Source organism: Lithobates pipiens, unplaced genomic scaffold (genome assembly GCF_037356315.1).
Source record: "Lithobates pipiens isolate NorthernLeopardFrog02 unplaced genomic scaffold, aLitPip1_a1.2 Scaffold_18, whole genome shotgun sequence".
Lineage (NCBI taxonomy): Eukaryota > Metazoa > Chordata > Amphibia > Anura > Ranidae > Lithobates > Lithobates pipiens.
In genome coordinates this window covers 140,809,957-140,818,672 of record NW_027507758.1, presented here as the reverse complement: position 1 = coordinate 140,818,672, position 8,716 = coordinate 140,809,957, and positions in this window count along the sequence as shown.

Below are 8,716 nucleotides of genomic sequence, written 5' to 3'. Positions count from 1 at the left end.
TATAGAGCATATAATTGCAACACTAATCATATTGTAATTGAATGTTATTAAAAATGACCTTTCCTTTTCAATCTGCAGCACTGTAATTTTCTGAGAATGCATTGCAATATGGCTACATGAAGTTGTTCTGTACACAGTGTGTACTGACCATTCCCCAGAAACCTGATTTCCTGCTTGTGTGATTGGCTCACCAGAAATCTGTACTAAGATACAAGTCAGATTTCAGGCACCCCCTGCAACTTAAATTTCATTTTAGGAGAGATACTTTCAATAGGAACCCATCTAAAGGGGTGCAGGCCCAGCAGATTTCATTAGTGCCCTGTAGCTGCCACACCTGACAGTTAATTATGAAACCACTCCCATTAGACCCACTCAGAATAGAGGCAGAGACAAACACACGTTTGTCTTCAGAATAACAAAAGGTAGGACTCTGCAACAAAGTTATTTTTTTATTTTTTTTTTATATATACGCCTTGCAATGTAAGGTTCACAATAAAGTGTTCTATGTATTATACAGCCTTAAGCCTTTTATGAGTGACAAAGGGCCCTTAAAACAATATAAGTTTTCTAAGGAGAGACCACAGCATTAGTTACATCCATTCAGGCAATGATCAGTTCAGGAGGCAGGGGAGCGAGGAGTAAAGCACTGCTCTGGCTCATTAATGTGTGACAAATCTCATCTTGAGCTATTGAGGTCTGTAAAGCAGCATTTTTTTTTTTCATTAAAGCAGCTAAGGATAGTCTGGAGAACATTTGAAAAGCCTAAAGCTTTATCACTGGCACAAGATAAGAATAATGCTCCATCCCTTCAACGTGAACTTTAAGGGCTACTGCTATGTCACTTCTTAAGCTAACCCCTAAAGGCCCATACACACGATCAGACTTTTTGAGAATAAACATGCAAATTAGCTGTTTTAAGGCAACATCCGACCGTGTGTACGCTCCATCAGACAAACATTTTTGGTTTTCATCTGACTTTTGTTGGCTTTGCGAACGGACAAAATTTCTGGCAACAACAGTTCGATGGAGCAAAGTCTGATTGTGTGTACAGAAAACCATAGGACTTTTGTACAATGTACAAACACGCATGCTCAGAACCAATGCAAAAGATCAGACAACAATACAGAAGTTGACCAAAGGTGGAAAAACCAAAGAGCAGAAACACCACGTGATTTGGTGAAAGTTGGCTGAAAAAGTCTTGCCGTGTGTATACAAGTTCACGGCCGACATCCTTTGTACAAAAATCCACAGGAAAGTTTGTACAAAGTCCGATCGTGTGTATGAGGCTTAAGACTCTTTATCATGAAAACAGATATGACACACTAGTTTAAATACTATATGAAACAAAACCATGATAGTTCACCGTTAATTGTGTATAGGTAAAAAAATGTGGCTTTTACAGTGGGTGCACAGAATGTGGATTTACAGGTCCTTCTCAAAAAATTAGCATATTGTGATAAAGTTCATTATTTTCTGTAATGTACTGATAAACATTAGACTTTCATATATTTTAGATTCATTACACACAACTGAAGTAGTTCAAGCCTTTTCTTGTTTTAATATTGATGATTTTGGCATACAGCTCATGAAAACCCAAAATTCCTATCTCAAAAAATTAGCATATCATGAAAAGGTTCTCTAAACAAGCTATTAACCTAATCATCTGAATCAACTAATTAACTCTAAACACCTGCAAAAGATTCCTGAGGCTTTTAAAAACTCCCAGCCTGGTTCATTACTCAAAACCGCAATCATGGGTAAGACTGCCGACCTGACTGCTGTCCAGAAGGCCATCATTGACACCCTCAAGCAAGAGGATATGACACAGAAAGAAATTTCTGAACGAATAGGCTGTTCCCAGAGTGCTGTATCAAGGCACCTCAGTGGGAAGTCTGTGGGAAGGAAAAAGTGTGGCAGAAAACGCTGCACAACGAGAAGAGGTGATCGGAGCCTGAAGAAGATTGTGGAGAAGGACCGATTCCAGACCTTGGAGGACCTGCGGAAGCAGTGGACTGAGTCTGGAGTAGAAACATCCAGAGCCACCGTGAACAGGCGTGTGCAGGAAATGGGCTACAGGTGCCGCATTCCCCAGGTCAAGCCACTTTTGAACAAGAAACAGCGGCAGAAGCGCCTGACCTGGGCTACAGAGAAGCAGCACTGGACTGTTGCTCAGTGGTCCAAAGTACTTTTTTCGGATGAAAGCAAATTTTGCATGTCATTCGGAAATCAAGGTGCCAGAGTCTGGAGGAAGACTGGGGAGAGGGAAATGCCAAAATGCCTGAGGTCCAGTGTCAAGTACCCACAGTCAGTGATGGTCTGGGGTGCCATGTCAGCTGCTGGTGTTGGTCCTCTGTGTTTTATCAAGGGCAGGGTCAATGCAGCTAGCTATCAGGAGATTTTGGAGCACTTCATGCTTCCATCTGCTGAAAAGCTTTATGGAGATGAAGATTTCATTTTTCAGCACGACCTGGCACCTGCTCACAGTGCCAAAACCACTGGTAAATGGTTTACTGACCATGGTATTACTGTGCTCAATTGGCCTGCCAACTCTCCTGACCTAAACCCCATAGAGAATCTGTGGGATATTGGGAAGAGAAAGTTGAGAGACGCAAGACCCAACACTCTGGATGAGCTTAAGGCCGCTATCGAAGCATCCTGGGCCTCCATAACACCTCAGCAGTGCCACAGGCTGGTTGCCTCCATGCCACGCCGCATTGAAGCAGTCATTTCTGCAAAAGGATTCCCGACCAAGTATTGAGTGCATAACTGAACATAATTATTTGAAGGTTGACTTTTTTTGTATTAAAAACACTTTTCTTTTATTGGTCGGATGAAATATGCTAATTTTTTGAGATAGGATTTTTGGGTTTTCAGGAGCTGTATGCCAAAATCATCAATATTAAAACAAGAAAAGGCTTGAACTACTTCAGTTGTGTGTAATGAATCTAAAATATATGAAAGTCTAATGTTTATCAGTACATTACAGAAAATAATGAACTTCATCACAATATGCTAATTTTTTGAGAAGGACCTGTATATCCTTTGTGTCTATTGAAGAATATATTTGATTGGATGTTTTTGTGCCCATGGTTCATCTTGTAACCGATAGGTGCACAGCATACGTATATAGTTACATAGTAGGTGAGGTTGAAAAAAGACACAAGTCCAACCTATGTGCGTGATTATATGTCAGTATTACATTGTATATCCCTGTAAGTTGCGGTCGTTCAGGTGCTTATCTAATAGTTTCTTGAAACTATTGATGCCCCCCCACGCTGAGACCACCGCCTGTGGAAGGAAATTCCACATCCTTGCCTCTCTTACAGTAAAGAACCCTCTACATAATTTAAGGTTAAACCTCTTTTCTTCTAATTAATGAGTGGCCATGAGTCTTGTTAAACTCCCTTCTGCGAAAAAGTTTTATCCCTATCGTGGGGTCACCAGTATGGTATTTGTATATTGAAATCATATCCCCTCTCAAGCGTCTCTTCTTCAGAGAGAATAAGTTCAGTGCTTGCAACCTTTCCTTATAACTAATATCCTCCAGACCGTTTAATAGCTTTTTAATGCATGCCAATATTCTGTTTGCTTTGTTAGCAGCAGCTTGGCATTGCATACCATTGCTGAGCCTATCATCTACTAGGACCCCCCAGGTCCTTTTCCATCCTAGATTCCCCCAGAGGTTCTCCCCCAGAGTATAGATTGCATTCATATTTTTGCCACCCAAATGCATTATTTTACATTTTTCCACATTGAACCTCATTTGCCCACCTCATTAATTTGTTTGGATCTTTTTGCAAGGTTTCCACATGCTACGGAGAAGTTATTACCCTGCTTAGCTTAGTATCGTCCACAAATACTGAGATTGGACTGTTTACCCCCTCCTCTAGGTCGTTTATGAACAAATTAAAGAGAATTGGTCCCAGCACAGAACCCTGGAAGATCCCACTACCCACCCCGGATCATTCCGATTACTCCCCATTCATCACCCCCCCCCAACTCTCCCGTGTAGCCATATTCAATCCATGTACTCACCCTATGGTCCATGCCAACGGACCTTATTTTGTACAGTAAATGTTTATGGGGAACTGTCAAATGCTGTTGCAAAAACCAGATACACCACGTCTATGGGCCTTCCTTTAGATGGCAACTCGCCTCATAGAAGGTTAATAGATTGGTTTGACGAGAACGATTCTTCATGAATCCATACTGATTACTGCTAATCATACCATTCTCATTACTAAAATCTTGTATATAGTCCCTATTGCACCCTTAGATTTCTTGTTGCATTCTTTATAAAGTCTGAATGCTGATGAAGATCCCTCAACCTTGTATTTTTTGAAGGCTTTCTCCTTTGCTTTTATATGCATTTTTACATTGGAGTTAAGCCATCCAGGACTTTTGTTCGCTCTTTTAAATTTATTATCCAATAGGATGCATTGGCTAATGCCCTTATTTACTATGCTCTTAAAGCAAACCCATCTCTCCGTGTTTTTTCCCCCAAGATTTTATCCCAGTTTATGCCTTCTAGCAAGGTTTGTAGTTTAGGGAAGTTGGCTCTTTTGAAATTCAGTGTCTTTGTATTCCCCTTATGTTTCCTATTTGTGTGATTTATACTGAAACCAATTGACCTGTGATCGCTGTTACCTAAATTGCCCCATATTTTCACATACGTGATCAGGTCTGTATTGTTGGTATTCAGTAGATCCAGTAACGCTTTATTTCTAGTTGGTGAGTCTACCATCTGACCCATAAAATTGTCGTGCAAGACATTTGGGAACTGGCGAGCCTTAGATGAATGCGCGGTTCCCTCCGCCCAGTCTATGTCTGGATAATTAAAGTCCCCCATTATGATAACACTTCCCATCCTTGCTGCTAATCCAAATTGTGATAGGAGATCTGTCTCCCCTTCCTCCGTCAGGTTAGGGAGCCTATAGCATACTCCCAGTATTATTTTCCCCTTAGCTTAATCCCTTTGGAGCTCTACCCATAAGGATTCCACCTCCCCACTAGGTCCCCTAGTGATGTCATCTCTCACATTCACTCATACATTATTCTTGATATATAGGCATACCCCTCTCCCCTTTTTACCCTCTCTATCCTTCCGATAAAGGGTATACCCTTGAATGGTTACCAGCCAATCATGAGAGGTGTTGAACCAGGTCTCTGAAATTCCCACAAAATCCAAATACTCCTCGTAAAACAGTATCTCTAGTTTCCCCATCTTGTCCGCCAGGCTCCTGGCATTGGTGAACATGCCATGTAGTGTAGACCGGTCACATATTATCCTCTTATTGGGTGTTCCGAGATTGCAACTAGGACTTGCTACCATACTTACCTTGGGTTTATGTGCTCTGGTCAACCTACCACTGATGCCCCCAATACTACACTCTGGAATATTTTCTGCATTTACTATCCCTACCTCTGCACCCTCCCCCCATCGCCTATTTTAAAAACCCCTCTAACTTTTTGGCCATCTTCATTCCCAGCTGATCTGCACCCTCCTCATTTGGGTGCAGTCCATCCCTTCTATAGTACCGGTTATTGACTGAGAAGTCAGCCCAGTACTCCAGGAACCCCAAACCCCTCCTTACTACACCAGCTCTTCAGCCACTTGTTTACTTCCCTAATCTCCCTCTGCCTTTCTGGTGTGGCTCGATGTACCGTTTAGTATTCCTGAGAATACTACCTTGGAGGTCCTTTTCCTCACTTTAGCTCCTAAGTCCCTAAAATCATTTTTTAGGACACTCCATCTACCTCTGACTTTGTCATTGGTGCCAACGTGCACCATGACAGCTGGGTCTTCACCAGCCCCTCCCAGTAATCAGTTTTGTCCTCCCAGTAATCTGTCCACCAAATCCGTGATGTGCCGAATCCGAGGGCACATCATCCGATAAACATCCTGGGCAGCAAGTAGTTATACCATGATTCTGGTACCGTTTTTTTAGTGCTTTCCTGTAAAAGTAATCTGGGCGGCTGATCACTTTTACATCACTGTGAAGTGGAGCCCCCTCCCCTTCCTTCTGCTGCCACTCCAGGGCTCTCCCTTTCCACTGTAGAGCTACAGAGAGATGCAAAACAGAAAACAAAAACAAAAAAACATGAGAAGCACGGGACTGCAGTAAGCGGTGGGGTCACCTACTCACAGAGGAGATGGAGGAACGTCTATTTTCCAATCTCCTCTATGACAAATGAAGCCAGAAGCAATGAGGATTTAGAAACTTCTGGTTTCAGAGCTGTCCTGTTACACTCAGGCATGCAGGTGATCAAACACATCTGTGTTTAACCAACTGCCCTGCCTTGAAGGGCAGGGGGAAACATCAAGGGTCTAATAGACCTCTGATGGTTCCATAAAGAGTACCAATCACTGCACAAAGCTATCACAAATGGCTTTTTCAAAAGGTAAATGAAAAACAAAAAAAAATCTAATTAAAATACCTCTGTACCCCCATGCTTATGCACAAATGACAAATTCTTACGCAGGTCAGGTCTACAAATGTAAATGGTGATTGCAATACACATGTGAGGTATCACCATGAACATCGGAGTGAGGGCAGTCATTCTTGTGCCATAGCTCATCTTTAACTCTAAAGCTATAACCTGTAATGGCTTTTAAAGTGTCTCCTATGGTCAATTTTAGATACGGTAGCTTGGCGCCACTTCGCAGGAGTGCTCAATTTTAAATACTTGGTATCGGTTTACTCGATGCGACATCATATTTTATATTTTACCAAAAATGTGGGTATTATATTGAGTTTATGTGCACTAAAATTCATTTAAGCGCATATATTCCTGGAAAATGTGCATTAGAGAAACGACTGCACAAAATTGTGTAACAAAGAATTTCAAAAGCCACCATTTTATTTTCCAAGGCCTTTGCTTTCAAAAAATGTGTAATGTTTGCGGGTTCTAATTAATTTTCTAGCAAAAATGCTGATTTTACCATGTACATGAAAAATTGTCCCAGCTATGAAAGCGGTTCAAAGGGACATATCCATACATTTTTGGGTAAACTATTCTCGATACCATTATCAAGCCTACTAGGCAATGCTGCATTTTACCCCAGTTGGGAATCCCCCAATAGCTAATCTAATCCCACAAAATTCCTTCTCCTGAGCTGTATTAATGCTTGCAAGTCAAACACCTTATTGTGAGATACATGAAACAAAAAGACCAGTCTTTACATCCCACAATTTTTGTCATATATTGTCAAATCTATTGGGATGCATGCCTTTACACAGACATTAACTTTAATGGCATCCCAGTCTTAGTCCATAGGATTTAATATTGAGTTGGCCCACCCTTTACAGCTATAGCAGTTTCAACTCTTCTGGAAAGACTGTCTACAAGGTTAAGGAGTGTGTCTATGGGAATGTTTGACCATTCTTCCAGAAGCGCATTTGTGAGATCAGGCACTGATGTTGGACGAGAAGGTGCTTTATCAGGTTGAGGTCAGGGGAACTCGCTCATCCATGTCTTTATGGACCTTGCTTTGTGCATTGGTCCAAATAATTTGGTGGAGGGGGGATTATGGTGCGGGGTAGTTTTTCAGGGGTTGGGCTTGGCCAATGGGAACGCTTAAGGCTTCAGCATACCAAGACAGCTCATACCAATGCAGTGCATACTAGCTCATTATAAAATACTTACCTCAGAACAAGGCATTGGTATCTCACCCGGTTTCACGCCGAGGGAGCTGACATTTTGCCCTCGGTGTGTCTTCTGGGTTCGCGGCCCCAACGCTGTGAGTGGCCGGACCCGCGATGACTTCACTCCTGTGCATCCTTGCGGGCGTTTTCTTCCCGGCAAGGTCCAGCAGCATCTGCCAGACCTTCACTTTCACTGACTTTAGCGACTGTATGCAAAGTAAATATCTCCTAAACCATACAGGTTTGGAGATATTAACTTTACCTGCAGGTAAGCCTTATTATAGGCTCCCCATAGGTAAAAGTTAATAATTTGGGTATACAACCACTTTAAGCTCCACAGAGTGTAATTACCTTGAAAGGATGTAGAGAGGAGAAGACTTCAGATAGACAGTAATAATTTATGTAGAATTTGTTTAATCTCTAAGAATCACCTGAGGCCAGTCACTGTACTGGGCATATGTGTTTTTACAACACAATAATCTTTACCTTAAAGAAATATAGGGGCTGTCCCTTCCGGCCGCCTGCTGAAAATCCTAGTTGTCTGGTTGTTATACTGAATCTGAGTCTCTGATCTCAATACTTTCAGATTTACTGACACGGAACAAAATTGTAGATCAGGAAACCAAGTAATGTCAGAAGTCTTTATCTGCATAAAGTTCTAAGTTCTTGCAGGGGGCTGGCTGCAAGAACCAGGAAGAGACAGCTGGCTCCCTGACAATGTAGTGTGACTCACATGCCATAGAGTACCTTGAGGATGTAAGTATCCTAGGAGGCAGCTGAGTTATGCCTTGTACACATGGTCGGACTTTCTGATGGAAAATGTGCGATCGGATCGCGTTGTCGGAAAATCCGATCGTGTGTGGGTTCCATCGGACTTTTTCCGTTGGAATTTCTGACACACAAAGTTTGAGAACAGGATCTAAAATTTTCCAACAACGAAATCCGATTGTTTAAATTACGATCGTGTGTAGACAATTCTGACGGACAAAGTGCCACGCAGGCTCAGAATAAATTACGAGACAAAAGCTATTGGCTACTACCCCCTTTATAGTCCCATCGTACGTGTTGTA